Here is a 6,425-nt window from a genome sequence, read left to right on the forward strand (position 1 = left end):
TTGGGGGTAGTCTGGTAAATATAAGACGGTCACAACGTGACGGAACAAGGAGTAATTGAACTGCAGTCGGAGAATGTGTGAGGAAATGAGTAATTGAATGTATGCGGACAGAATATTGTTGGCCACGTGAGACGTGAATTATAGCGTTTGTTATAGAGCGACTGTTGAAATTAAGTATATCGTAAAGTTGTATTCACAAAGAATAAACCAGTTTTATTTAAGAAAGGACTTGTGTCGCTAAAGTTTAGTCGGAAAGAATTTACGGAAAATTAATTAACGAACGGAGACGTAACACTGTTTTATCAACATTATGTTATTCCAGTCTATAACATGAGATGCTTCCGCTACATGTTCTATTAATACCAATTCATTTACTTTGTATTTTACTACCGCGTTTTCATGTTCCTTGATCATGCATTTTAAATTTTACTCGTTTGGCCAATATAAATTCGACCACAGGAACAAGAAATTTTATATATTCCACATTTATCAATTTCTTCTATTCTATATTTTGTACTAGTGAGAGTATTTAATTTAAAACGCGGAGAGAATGTTACATTAAATTCTATGTATCTTTTTCATTATGTTACCTATTTTTGTAGATGAGCCTTGAACATATGGTAAACACTCTCATGTTATGTACTTTACATTTCCCCTCTAACCTTGTACATGTTAACATTCTTAATTTATTGATATGTTTATGATGCAATCTATCAATAATTTCGGGTGTATATCCTCTATATATGGCCACATGTTTTAAGAAACTTAACTCTGCTTTCACATCACAATCATAAGTGCATATTTTTAAGGCTCTATACAGAAATGTGGAAAAGGTGGATAGTTTGTGTGTCCAGGGGTGACACGATCTATTGTGTGGTGGTACCGCCACAGAAAATGGCTTTCTATAAACAGAAGTTAAGTCGACTTTTGTCCCGTATGACGATCATGTCTAAAAATTTAGCTGACCATCTTTTTCCATCTCTGATGTAAATCTGATGGTAGGACTGATTGAACTAAGATGTTTTTCAAATTCTAACAAAGTCCCAACGTCATTCTGCCACACTAAGAACGTGTCATCTACAAACCTTAACCACACTAAAGGTTTCACCTCAGATGTGTTAAACATCTTCATTTCAAAAATAAACATAAATAATTCACATAAAAGGTGACAGAGGAGACCCCATTGCTAAACCCTTAATCCCACCTTAAAATATGCGTTTGATATGCACTCATGATACACGTATGTAGTCATTTTAGGAGAAGTCCCTGTTTTTATATAACTATTTATTGTATAAGATTTTAACGTTTTATTCCTTTTAATTGTAAATATTAAAAGCATATCAAAGTTTTTAAAAAAGTTCTAATGTTGGGTCGTAGAGTAACATAATAAGTTTATATATCGATAGTATTAAGTACGATAAAGTTTAGTTTTAACTAAACTAAAACAAAAAACGTACAAAAGTTAGCATTAATTTATCTCTAACGAATATAGGCCGTACTTTATAAAGGCTTAACTAATGTTGAGTCTAAGAGAAGAGAATTTATAGATTTCGATGTCTGCTATTAGAATTATTTTGTATTATTCTAGTCCTGTATATAAGACGTATAGTTGCAATACCGATACGAATCTGACTGCAAATCTTTTGCGGGTCTATACTAATATATTGTTACGACAGCGTAATTAACAAACGCCCAGAGACGTAACAAAATATTAAAATAAGTTGTATAATATTTTCGTAGTTTTTCATTTATAACAATATTCGGTATTTTAAGTGCCTTTCCTACTGTCCCTTAGCACGGTTTTTACTTAAATAAACTACATAACGTAAGTTTTTAATAATTTCACTTTAACCTGTTGTCTGCAGCGTTGGACTGCTTCTACCTAAGACCTTGTCTTTATATAGGTCTGCTTGTTTCACAGCCGAACATGCGCTGATAAATATTACTCTGTACGATGCGTATTGTTTTATTAGTAGAAATGTAATAACAAAGGCTACGTTTTTACCATCAGACGCAAAGAATCCAGAAGAAATGGAAAGAACAAAGAAATAGCTACATAACTTCGGAAGAGAACTCCATTATGACATTTCTTTTTGAAAAAACAGTGTTGTGTTGTTGTTGATTGTTTCGAAGTGGGTTTACAGACTTGGTTTATGAATACAAAAACTCTTGTAGAAGGGGCAGTACTGTCACTTATCAGGCATAATCATCTTCCTCCAAACCAAAAGAGAAGAATGACTGGACACAGGGAGAAAGAGAAAGTATTTTAGACTATTATTATTATTATAAATTCCTTTGAAATACAGGCATACAATTGATATATTCTATAGGTCTAATTATGACTACAATAGAAAAGACTTCATTTGTTACGCTGTTCCAAGGTAAGTAAGCAATTATCAATTTTGTTCCATCGGTATTTTGTAAACAGCATGTATCATTCCCTTCCACCAAGCAAAGAGAAAAAAGAACAACCGTATGCCAGGAGAAAGAAAAAAGTATTTCAGACTAATATTTTGGGAAACGTTTCTCCTCGCTTCTAAACTCGTATGAGGAGGAATGGGTGAGTATGCTGTCAACGTTTGTACGTCACGAACTGGAGCGCAACCTAACAAGTGTGGTGTTACCCATGAAATTGCGACAGTAAATAGTCTCACATTCATTAACCCGTTTTATCGTCACTGTAACATAATTATTTTCTTAACCAACACATTTAATTAAACAGACATAATACTTTCTTCTACAGATTAAACATATCAGTGGCAGAGTTCAACTTCCTCTTTAAGTATGAGTAATGAAGTTAATTGTATACCACATGAATGTAGAAGATTCGATATTATTTTAAATGAACTGTGACATAATTATTTTTTGCTAGTTACGTTAAGTTACGACAGCGGAAGTCATGCAACGCTGGGAGCATGCGCGCTGGAGTTTCTTGAAGGATTATGAATTTTCCTGGCAACTCTAATTTGCTCCAGGCGCCCTCTTTTTTTAGTATATAAGCCCGGCAAATAAAGCCAGCCAGCGAAAAATATAGAACTGCATAGATAGATAGATATAGAGATAGATAATTGAGTCAAACGAACAGTAGGCACCGCAAGTAAAGTGTGTGAATCGCTGTGAATTATAGCGTGTGTTTATAACAGTAGTTAAGTTAAAGTGACTGTGGAAATTCTTTGTATTACAAAGTTGTATCGAGAAAGAATAAACTAGTTTTATTTAAGAAAGGACTTGTATCGCTGAAGTTCCTCGGAAAGAATTTATACCGGAAATTAGCAAACGAACAGAGACGTAACAGTTATTTCTGAAAAATTTTGAAAGACTCTTCCATAATTTCTCGAAACTGACATGTGAAACAAAACCCAAAATTAAAATAACTTCAAAGATATGTGGGTTTGTCAATTGTTTTTAATTTATGTACGGAAAATGTTAAAGATTATAATATTTGTTTCTGATTAATTAGTATATTCTAAATTCAAAAACAAAAATAAATAAAAATTCGTAAATATATATATACTTTACATGATTCTTCAGCTTGTCATAACCACCAATTTATCCCCAAGATACGTGTAGCATTTTACTTGCTTGTCATTTCATTCATAAAACTTTGTTAATTATAAAATTCAATGATACTATCAGCTGTTCAACACTAGATACACCATGGTGATTAGCTTAAGTGAATCATTTTATCAGGTTTTTCAATATTTTGTGTGCTTAAGAGTAGGTAAGAAAAGTGAGCCATTTATGTTTAAAGCTTTTTAAATAATTTTTTTGTTTACCATTATACAAGTACAAATTAGTTTAAAACGGATAATGGTAAAATAGAATATAAGGCCTACCATTAGAAATTGTGTGGTTCCATAAAAGCTTGGAAACCTTTTCACCATCCAGGTAGTCACCACCTTCTGTTATTGTCTTGTTCACAGCCCAAGCATACATAAGAACACAATCGTAGAAACCCGCCAGAAGGATATTGTTCTAAATACATCAAAGTTTTATAGAGTAATGTTCACAACACTAGTCGTCTAACAAGAAACAAACTTATCTTAGCCGTTAGTGTTAGCTATTTATCAAACTAAAACCCATCAATATTCTTAAAATAATTCAAAACCCCAACTCCTAAATGCCCATTTGATAATAAATATAAATGCGGTAGAAAAATCAGCGCATTAAAACAGACTCCTGACGAAATAAGCTACACTGAAATATAAATAAAAGTGCAAACACTAAACTACCATCGTAAAGTGTAAACGAAACGTCATGCATATAAAACCTACGAAATTCTATTGTTAATAATTATAAGATTATAAGAAGCTCAATACTACACATTAACTTCACTGCTTAAAGTAAAAATGTCCCTTCTGTTGTATGGGGGGGGGGGACATTTGTCATGTACCAAAATATTTTCCTCTGATGGAGACTACAAGCGATAATATTATTGCATAAGAGTTCTTGAGAATATCAAACTAAAATTTAGAGACGGTAATTTTGCTCAGAATTTTACCATATTAATTATCAATAAAAACTATTAAATTCATAGGCTTAGATATATCCTTAATTCGACTTGTTTCTTCAGATAGCAAAGTATAATTGCTCACAATCCTGTAAGTATGATTAATGAAACCTTTCACTAAATTTACTATATTTTCTGTGGGGACGAAACTAACAAATAACACAAAAAATATAGTTTTATGAAATATGCTTATGTTTATTTTAACACTGTGATGTTTGTTATACAGTAAAATATCCCAAAAAGTAATCTCCATAAATGTTTGCCCACAGTTGTAAAAGTTATACTCGAATGTTTACTGATCAAATCCTTAAAAATATCATTACTTTTTGAACAAAAAGTGGTATGTGTATCATCAACCAGCATCCATAATATTAAAATTAATGACATCTTTCCCCAAAGAACATGCCTTGCTACTTTTATGTTCCAAAACTATTTTAATTCTCAAATCACTGACTTTTTTTATACTGTTCTCTACCTCTGGGTCTTCACCATATTGAGTATTTTATGTTTTTGCTTCTCTAAACTCTTAATGTAAAAAGACGACCAAAATAACTGAAAAAATATTCACTCGTTTCACATGTAAAACATGTATAGAAACCCCAGCAGCAATTAGTGGTATAAATTTAAACATTGATGATATTTTTATAGTTATATTTTCTTGTCTGATCCGTATGTTATTCTATATCCTTTAACCAACTAGTCGTAGGTCCACAAGCGATTTGGCGCTTAAATAATTTGGAAAATCGTGTTTAAAAGCGTAATTCTAGTGATAAGTATAGTATCGAGAGCAGGTTGGTAGCTTCAACAATCAAAAATGTTTTAATATAGATTGTAATCCTAAAATTCCGAATGGAATTTCACTGATGTATTTAAAATACAAATATGTTCATCTCCTGTTTTGATTAAAGCTTTATAAGAGTGAAATGAATCATAATTGTGCATGTATAAAGTTTACTGTTTTCAACGTTTATCCGATATAGTTTTCTGTGAATTGGTAAATTTAGTTGCACCTTATAAAATATCATACAATGTTCACTGTATTTATAAATACATCAAAAATTATTTTATGTTTAACATTCATATTAAAATGAAGGTATATGTAATATATTTTAAAAATAGATTTACAACAAAAACATTTGTTTTCCCTGTTCTTCACTTAATAAACATTAAGTTCTATTTTATCCCACAAGGTAAAACACGCTGCTTCTAATAATAACGTACCGTAACGTCTGTACCAGAAACACTAAACTCCTTCTCGGATCGTGTTTTCAATTCTTGAATAAACACTTTATATTCTTGACCCGTAGGCACACTTAATGAGAAGGTAAAGACTGATTCATACACCTTCCTCAGAACCTAGAGTAAACAAAAAAGTATAACACATTCAGTAAAGCAAGTTTGTTTCAAAGTAGATTTTTTAATATTGCTGTTTCATTAAATAGACAAATGTATAAACTGGGGCATACAAAAGTATATCCACACAGATTCGAAAATATTTCATACATCGTCTAGAAGAAAATTAATACCTAAAAGGATGGGAAAAGATAAAGTAGACCCCTCCTAAGTAGTAAATAATATTAGAATCATATAAATATTATTTTCCAAAAATGGTTAAAGAACAGTGATATACATATATATGCAGCATTGAATTAAGCAAAATATGGAAAATATATTTGTAGTCATACTCTCTCTCACACATTAATGTTACAACAGCGGAAGTCACGTGACGCTGCTGGCGCATTGGCGTTGGTGGCGTGTGCGAGGAGGTTCTCGAATGATCTTGAATTTCCCAGTTTGTTCGGGAAGCCCTCTTTTTTAGTATATAAGCCCGGCAAATCAAAAATAGATCGGGCAGATAGATTGAAGATAGAGATAATTGAGTCAAGCAAACAGTAGGCACCGTAAGTAAAGTGTG

The sequence above is a fragment of the Limulus polyphemus genome, unplaced genomic scaffold (assembly GCF_000517525.1).
Source record: "Limulus polyphemus unplaced genomic scaffold, Limulus_polyphemus-2.1.2 Scaffold1843, whole genome shotgun sequence".
Classification (NCBI taxonomy): Eukaryota; Metazoa; Arthropoda; class Merostomata; order Xiphosura; family Limulidae; genus Limulus; species Limulus polyphemus.